Here is a 9,216-nt window from a genome sequence, read left to right as displayed (position 1 = left end):
TATGTTTAAAATTTTTAAAGTTTTTTCTAATTTACAAATTCTTATTTAAAATTACTTTGAAAATATTTCTAAGTTAAAAATTCTTGTTTCAAAGATATTTTAAAATTCATGGTTTGAAAAAAAGCATGTTTGAGAAAAATTATTTGCCTTGAAAAACTACATAATTGTGATAGTTTTGAAAAATCAAATCATTTTTAAAAATTTAAACATTTATTAAACACTTTTGTCAAAATTGTTCTTTCAAAATTAATTTTAAGCTACTTGCTTTCCAAAACCCTTATATGATTCTCAAACCTATTCTGCAAAGTTGATATTTTCAAAATCATTATTTTGCTTAACAAGTGTTAGATATATCCCCTTTTCAGAATCACTTTCAATTGGTTTTTACATATAGACTTTCAACACTTTTATTGCTAAACTTTCTTTGTTTTGACAAATAGAATTCAAATGTTCTCTTGAAAGATATTTTGAAATTTTTTAAGGTGTTTCACTAAAACATCTTTACTAATGTTTTATTACCTTCAATGCTTCTTTTACTTAGCTTATTCTGAATCATTTATCTGCATATTTTTTTGATGAATGCCAAAGGGGGAGGGTTAGGGTTTAAGTTAGAAATCCAAGAAAATTAGGAAAATCAGGAAAACTTAGCCCTAAAAATGCATATTTTTCCTTCTTTTCTCTTAAATCATTTTATATGTTTTCTCTTAAATCATATTGCTACATATTTTTCTTAATTTTAACCTGGGTTGTCATTTCATCAAAAAGGGAGAAGATTATTGGTGCAGTTTACATTAACGGTCTAATTCAAATTTTGATAAATGATAAATGAGTTAAGTTAGGTGTATTTGTGATCTAAGTGCTTTACTAAGCATATAAGAATTGATGAGTCTGGAAGACCAGAAATTAGGCTGAAATCCAGCTAGGTTCGTTGGATCAGATAACTGGTGCGAAGTCCAGATAGGTCAACAGGCTGACCTGAAATCTGGTAAGAAGTTCGGTGGACAATCGGCAGAAGTCCAGTTGGTCTGCAGACTTGACAACTAGCATGAAGAACAAGTGGGTCGTAAGGCTAGTCAACCGACTGCAAATTGGTAAGTGAAGATAAGTCACTAGAGGAGAGTGACTCGGTGAGGGCATGCCCCGATTATGGGATAGTAAGCGTATTAGATTTTAAGGGATGTCCTAAGACAATCACCTTATGATTTTTACTAAATATAGATTCACTATTTGACTGCATGTTATATGTTTGATTGCCTTAAACTCATTTACTAAATGTTCGCAATACAATTCATAGTAATCATAACTAGTAATTATCTCTACATGTGCAATTATGAACGTATTAGAATTTCTTAGTCTTCGAATTAATGCATTTAGGCATCATCAATTCTGTAATACTAGCATGGGTTATACTCCTTGGTTCACCAGGCAGTTGTTTTCTCACTGGCTGGAGATATTGGAATATCGAGAGTTAAACGTAGATGCTAGTTATGGTAACTAGTTCATTGGAGTGACTCGTTGTAAGACTTTATATGGTTATCTATATATATGGATATGTCTCGGAAGCTCTTACTGCAACTCGAGTGTAAGTTTTCTTCGACTTAAGGTATACAAGTCATCTTAGTCATGGAGACTTATACTTTGACATCTTAAGCAAGCACCTCATTGAGGTGTGGACCCGGGATGATTGAGTATAAGTCGAAATGCTCGAAGATGTTTGGATAGCCCATAGAGGATTCATCGCTCCTTGCGAGGAGATATATACCCTATGGCTACTCTTTAGGATTATTACTCAAAGTCTTTAGCAAAGAATCACATGTTAAGAGTACGAGACTCTTGTACATGTATGAGTAATTTGAATTCATAGAACGAAGAAGTATTACTTGGGCTAGGTGTGACGTAGTCAATCTAGTAAGGACAGACATATAGATCATGTCCTAAACCAATTGGGTATAAGACAAGTGAAAGGAACAAGACACTATTTACTGTAGCTGTTGAAGGGTTTAAAATTAGTTCTAAGATCAACTATGATTTTTTGGCTAATTAGGGATCATAATGTACTACTAGGTGTCACTCATGATTGTTCTATAATTAAGTAGTTAATTATGGATGACTAAAATAAACCAAAAACCTATTAGGTCACACACACTAACGAGTCTCTAAAAGACGTAAAATAAATTAAAGAATAGGATTCCTAGATCAAGAGAATGTTTGGTTGGACCATACATAAGACAAATATAGAAATATTTGTTATAATAGAAGCACAGATGAGTTATATCTCTTATGGTAGAGTTAAACCATATTTGATTTAATCATGAATTACTCATGAACTAACTTGGTTTAGTTGTGGACCAAATCAAGGGGTTAATGGGCTAATTTTTTGTTAAGGATAATGGGTTACATTTGGGCTTTCTAATCTAACTCATTAAAGAGGATTATATATAGATATAATTGGGAGAGAATTAGAGACGAGTTTTATTATTTGGTTGATTGGCTTTTGGAAACCCAATCCTCCTCTCCCTCTCCTCTCTCTGCCACCGCCAACAAGAGGGCTCTCCCTCTTGTTGTCGTGACCACCACAAGGGAGAAAAACTCTCCCTTGTATGCTTCCCTTCTTCTTCCTCTTGATCCCTAGTAACTTCTGAAGGAGACGCCTGTACTCAAAGAGTTGTCTTGAGTAGCTCAGCATGGATATGAATAGAGGCGAGGTAAGACAACGTCGCTACGGTTGAATCCCTTCTTATAATTAAAATTTTATGAAAAGTTTATGTGGATGATATTCTTATTAAATCTATACGGGCATCTAGTTTATGTGTTGATATTGAAGAAACTTGTAGGACTCTGAGGAGGTATGGACTCAAGCTCAATCCCAACAAATATTTATTTGGGGCTAAGGGTGGGAAGTTCTTGGGATACATGGTGACTGAGCGGGGAATAGAAGCCAATCTTAGCAAAGTGAATGTATTGCAAGACATGACTCCACCACGAGACCTCAAGGAAACCCAAAGATTGACGGGAAGGATTACCGCCCTGTCTCACTTCAACTCTCGATCGCTTGATAGGAGTCTTCCCTTCTTCAGAATACTCTGATGAGCAACTAAATTTTAATGGGATGAGAACTGCAGCAAGGCGTTTGAAGAGCTAAAAGAAAATTTATCTACTCTCCCTGTATTAGCTAAACCAATAGTAGGAGATACCTTGTGAGTGTACTTGTCAACCAATGAGCATGCTGTTGGTTCTATATTAGTGAGGCAAGAAGAAAAAGAACAAATATCTGTGTATTTTTTGAGTCATTTATTAAAAGGAGCAGAGTGTCGATATACAACACTCGAGAAGTTGGCTTATGGATTGGTCTTAGCAGCTCGGAGATTGCGTCCTTATTTTCTGTCACACCCAATTATAGTACTAATAGTACTTTGGGTCGGGTACTCATTGTAACGACCCAATTTTCCCTATTTCAAGTTCTAAAAGTCCATAAAAATATTTGGAAATACTTTTAAAATATTCTAGAGATTTTTAGAAATTTTTAGAGTATTTTTACGTAATTTTTGGAGGTCGTTTGGTATTTTTACTAAATGAAAGAAGTTTCGACAAAAATATTATTTAAGCCAAGATTCGAACCATGGACCTCGAGTTAAGCAGAGGTTCGTTTAACCAATAGACCAGCCGCGGGTTTGTTAATAAAACCCGAACCAAATAGCATATAAGTTATAGTTGATAACAGAAATAGTTAGGTATTATAAAGGGAGATAAAGAGGGAATTTAGGGGATTATTTACCGAGACCTAATCTCCTCTCTCGCTTGCGAACGGCGTGCGACGGCTTCTCTCGGGCGAAAACGAAGAAGGGGGTTAGGGCAGCTTCTCCAGCGGCCGGCCAAGGGAGATCTCCGAGAGGTCTTCACAAATTCGTGACCGATTCGTCGAGAGGAGCACGCGGATGCAAGGAATCGCCGGATTTGGAGCTCAACCGAACCCTAGAAGCAAATTTTCCGGCTGTGAGTCCAAGAAACCAAGGTGAGTTGCTACTCACCTGCAGTAGGAGTTGTTCCGAGCTTTGTTTTCTCCTTCTTTGCTTTGAAACATGCTGTACAGAGATTTGAGTTTGCTAAGAGTTTTTGATTCCTTTCTTTGTTTCCGGAAGGCTGTATAAATCGGGATTCCTAGAGCAATAAGGGTAGTTCTTGAATCTTTAGTTCGACCTTTATTTCCTGTAAAATGTGAGGCTTTTGAAGTTCTGCCGCAGCATGTTTTGCCCTAAAAGTTCTCTGTTGCTTTATGAAAGTCTCGGTGGTGAACTTGTTTACATGGAATTTTAGTTTCAGTAGGTTTCAAATTTATTGTAGTTAGATTTCTCTTGTTAAAACATGCTGTTCGGAATTTAGTGTTGTAGTTTAGTTAATTTTGGCTTTCTCTTGTCATTGCTGCCGTAGCTAGCTTAAGAGAATTCAGATGTGGATCCAAATCCTTTTGTTCATGAATTCTTGTGGGCTTGTTGCCGTGTACCTCAAAGAAAGGAAATGGAATTTGTTTGTTTGTTTAGCTTATGGTTGTTGGTTTCGAATTCTTGTTAGTTTCTTGCTGTTTTACCGAAGCATGCTGTAAGGAGTGTATTCTTGAGGCTAGCTGCCGTGAGTTTTTAAGAAGATGAGGAGAGATTTGGAATAACATGGATAGCTAGTTCTGGAAGGTTTTGGATTTCAGTTTTGTTCCATTAGTTGTGTTGTAGTTTCAATTTCAGAAGTTTGTTTGTTAAATCAGAGCATGAGTTTCTTTGCTTTTGGATTATGCTGTACAACATTGGAATAGTTAGATGTTTCTGAGTAGCATGGGTTTCTTGTTTCCTTTGCCTTGGATTATACTGTACAGTATTGAGTTAGCTAGAGGTTTAAGAGTAACATGCTTGTTTTGATTTCTTTCTTTTGATCTCAGTTTTAGCATCTCAGCTGTAGCATCACATTGTCACTGTAATATATATGTAATCAGCATTCCGAATTCTCAGTTTAGACCCCAGCATCTCAGTTTTTGCATCTCAGTTGTAGTATCTCAGTTTTTGATATGCCTCATGAATTTCATATTAGCCTTGAGATCTTGTTGTTGGTTGCTTAGTAAGAATAGTTTTTTTTTAGCATTGGCAGATTTCTTTTCCATTGCTAATAGAAGTGCAGTTTTCCTTTTCTAGCTTTACCTTAGTACGAATTCTCAGTATTTCCTGATGAAGCATGATATTCTGTTAATTCCATGCAGCAACGATTCCTTTATTTTCTAGATTCTATTGCATGCCTAGTAGTTGAATTTGTTTTACTATCACAGCATGCTTAAGTTGTTCTAGTTTCCTATTTGCTATTGGAATAACATGAGCAGTCCTATTTTTATAGCATGCAGATTTTAGATAAGCTTAGTATGCAGATTTTGATAGGCTTAATATGCAGATTTTTGTTAAGCTTTGCATGCAGATTTATGTTAAGCTTTGTATACAGATTTTCAGTACGTAGGGTGTGTTCTAGTGCACACCAAGTGCTTGATAAAATGCTTAGCTCAATATAATGCTACAGTAGGCATTTTAATAGCTCAGTTAATGCAGTAGAAGCATTTAAAATAACTTATTTAGTCTTGCTTCAGCTTATATGGGACTACGGTCCAATGGGTGGGCTCCCACAGTCGCCTCTAGGTTCAGATAACCTAGTTCTAGGTTCAGATAACCTAGTTAAAGCAAGGTAAGGAAATTATTTTCAGCAGTGGCACTGTACTGGATTAGATATCCATTGGGTTGGGCTCCCACAGTCGTCCCTAGGTTTAGATAACCTAGTAAACCCTACTAGACTCGGAACTTGCAATCCTGGGTTTAGTTAGGGATGCGCGCACAGCAAGTACAGTTGCCGGGCCCATCAGCAGCATGATTATTATTTTAATCTATTATGTAAATAGTTTTCAAAACTTCACAAATTAGTTATGTGAATACAAGTTAGACTCAGTTTAGCATTAATTAGTTCAGCTTATGTATCAGTTCAGTTTCCTATTGATACACATGATAGTTCTATGAGTAGCTATACATGTTAGTTTTTCAGTTAGTTGATTTCTTTGCTATTTATGAGCATGATTAGCTATACATGTTTAGTATTTCAGTTAGCATGATTCCTTTGCTATTTATGAGCATGAGTAGCTATACATGTTAGCTTTTCAGTTAGTTGATTTCTTTGCTATTTATGAGCATGAGTAGCTTTACATGTTAGCATTCAGTTTTAGCATGTTTTATTTATATACATGTATATCGAGTTTTTGTGAGTAGGATAGCGCTCACTAAGCTTTTAGCTTATAGATACTATTTTCCTCCTACTGCAGATAAAGGAAAAGCTAAAGTATAAGGAAGAAGGCGACAAGGAGATGCTGTGACGGTGTGTGATGTGTGGACTATGGAGATCCTTTGGACTTAGCTAAAGAACTCACTTAGTTTAAGAATTTGTTTAGTTTAATTTCTTATTAAGTTGATAAGAAAATTTTGTAGTAAGAAGTTATGTTTCCGCTTTTCATTACTTGCATGATTTGATTTATTAAACTGCGTGGTTGTGAAAATATATGTTCCAGCCGCCTGTGGCTGAGTATACTCTGTATGTATTTACGGATATGGTCACCGGTACAGGGGAGATTCTGTCAAAATTTTTCGGTAGGGTTTCCATGTGATTTTTTTATCATACAGGTTAAGTAGAGTTAGTAGTCAAGTAACGGTCATCCTTAGAGTGTAGTAGTAGTAAGAAGGGTGGTCGTTACACTCATTAACCCAGAAGCATCCGGGAGGTTAATCAAGTGGGCGATCGAGCTTAATGAGTATGATATACAATATCAGCCTCGGACGACCATCAAGGCTCAAGTTCTGGTGAACTTCATAACAGAAATACCAAGTCCAGAAATAGAGGAAACCTAGATCATCTATGTGGACGGATCTTCTACTCAACAAGATAGTGGGAAAGGGATTCTTCTTATATCTCCTAGAGAAGATTGAATACAGCTATCTGTTAGATTGAATTATAGAGCTACCAACAATGAGACCAAATATGAAGCATTGATAGCAGGCTTGGAGGCTACTAAGCATGTGGGAGTTGCTTGTGTGACAATTCATTCTGATTCTTAATTGGCAGCACAATAATTAACAATAACTTTGGAATTAACAATGAATGACCCAAGCTATATGCAAAGGCATTTGACAAATTAAAAGCTGAATTTCATAAAGTAAGTATAAAAGAAATCTCCCGAGCAGACAATCAAGCAGCAGATAAATTAGCTAAATTAACTTCTGCCATTATACCTTAGAATTTGGATAAACTAGTAGAGCAAACATTATTAGTATTATGTATTGAGCAACAGGCTAATCTAGAAATCCAGAGTGATTAGAGAACACCTATCATTCTATTTTTACGGCAAGGAATTCTACCCACTGATACGGAGCAAGCTAGGGTATTCAAGAAGAGGGCAAGCCAGTATACTATGATTGGAGACCATCGATATAAAATGGTCTTCTCTAGTCCTTTACTCAGATGTGTTGGATTATATGACATACAGTATATCTTACAAGAAATACATCAAGGCTCTTGTGGTAGCCATATGAGAGGTCGATCTCTTGCTAGAAAAATATTATTAGCTCGATATTTTTGGCCTACTTTGCAAGCAGATGCTGCTCAACTCGTGAGAACATGTTTATCTTGTCAGAAACATCAAAATTTTTCTCATCATCCCACTGAATTATTGAAGACCTCTATAGTATCTTGTTCTTTTGATCAATGGGGCATGGATATAGTTGGACCTTTTCCTCTTGCACCTACTCAAAGGAAATTCTTATTAGTAGCTATCGATTATTTTTCTAAATGGGTAGAAGTAAAACTATTGGCCAGAATTACTAAACATGCAATTATCAAATTTCTATAGCAGCATATTGTTTGTAGATTTGGTATTCCACACAAAATAATTTCTGATAATGGAAGGTAATTTCAGGGCAAGAAAATTAAAAAATGGTGTTCTAATTATGGCATCACACAAGCTTTTACCTTTGTGGCATATCCACAGAGTAATGGACAAGACGAAATGACCAACAGGGAAATTATCGGAGGACTCAAAACTAAATTAGTTCATATTAGTGGAAGTTGGGTAGATGAATTACCCAGTGTATTGTGCGTATATCGTACCACTCCTAGAGAAGCCAAATGAATTACTCCTTTTCACCTGGTCTATGGGGGCGAAGCAGTGATTCTGATTGAAGTTGGAGTAGAATCTGACCGAAGGAGGCTTTATGATGACAGCAATGCAGATCGACGCCTCATGGAATTTGACTTAATAGAGGAAGCACGGGATACAGCGGCAACCCGACTCATTTCGTATCGTCAAAGAATGAGACAAAATTATAACAAAAGAGTTATTTCAAGATTTTTTCAGGTAGGAGATCTCGTATGGAAGCACATTAAGCCTGTTGGAGATGTTAATAAGCTGGAACCCCAATGGGGAGGACCTTATAAAATAATAAAAAAATTTGTATTAGGCTCCTATTACTTCCAAGATGTAGAAGGAAGAAAACTTGAACAGCCTTGTCGTGCTAATCATTTGCAACCATATAGAACTTAACAAATATGTCTGTAAGTCATTTATGTATCTTGTTCAAACATTGTTAATATGAATAACAGAAAAAGTGCAGGTAATATTATTTGAAGAGATCATATACCCTTCTTTAAATCTCCATCTAGTCGATTGGGGACCTTAAGGAGTGATCGGACAGGCTTCCTTAAAGGGAACTAGAGACTTTCAACCATCATCCAGTCGATCGGGAACCTTAAGGAGTGACAGGACAGGCTTCCTTTGTAAAATACCGAAAAATGATGAAAAATGATAAGGGAATTTTTCAGAATTTTTATAAATTTTTCGGAAATTTTTCGGAGTTCGTATGGGCAAGTTTACAGGGATAAAAACGGGGCCCGGGGAAAGTCTGTTTGGACCACCCCAATTAAAGGAGGAAATATTTATTTTCTTAATTCCTTTTCTTTTTCTATTTCTATTTCTATTTCTCTTTTTCCTTTATTCCTCGTTTCCTTTCTTCCCCGCCGAATCCCCCGCGTGCTCGTGCCCTAACCGCACACGGCAGTTCTTCTCCCCTCTTTCCTTCTTCTTTTCCCCCGATGCATCCCATCTTCTCCTCTCCCTTGCTTCCGATCTCCACCCCTCTCTGTGCGAATTACTGG

Source organism: Zingiber officinale, chromosome 5B (genome assembly GCF_018446385.1).
Source record: "Zingiber officinale cultivar Zhangliang chromosome 5B, Zo_v1.1, whole genome shotgun sequence".
In the NCBI taxonomy this organism is placed as follows: Eukaryota; Viridiplantae; Streptophyta; class Magnoliopsida; order Zingiberales; family Zingiberaceae; genus Zingiber; species Zingiber officinale.
The sequence above is the reverse complement of the archived record's forward strand: the minus strand, read 5'-3'. Positions refer to the sequence as shown.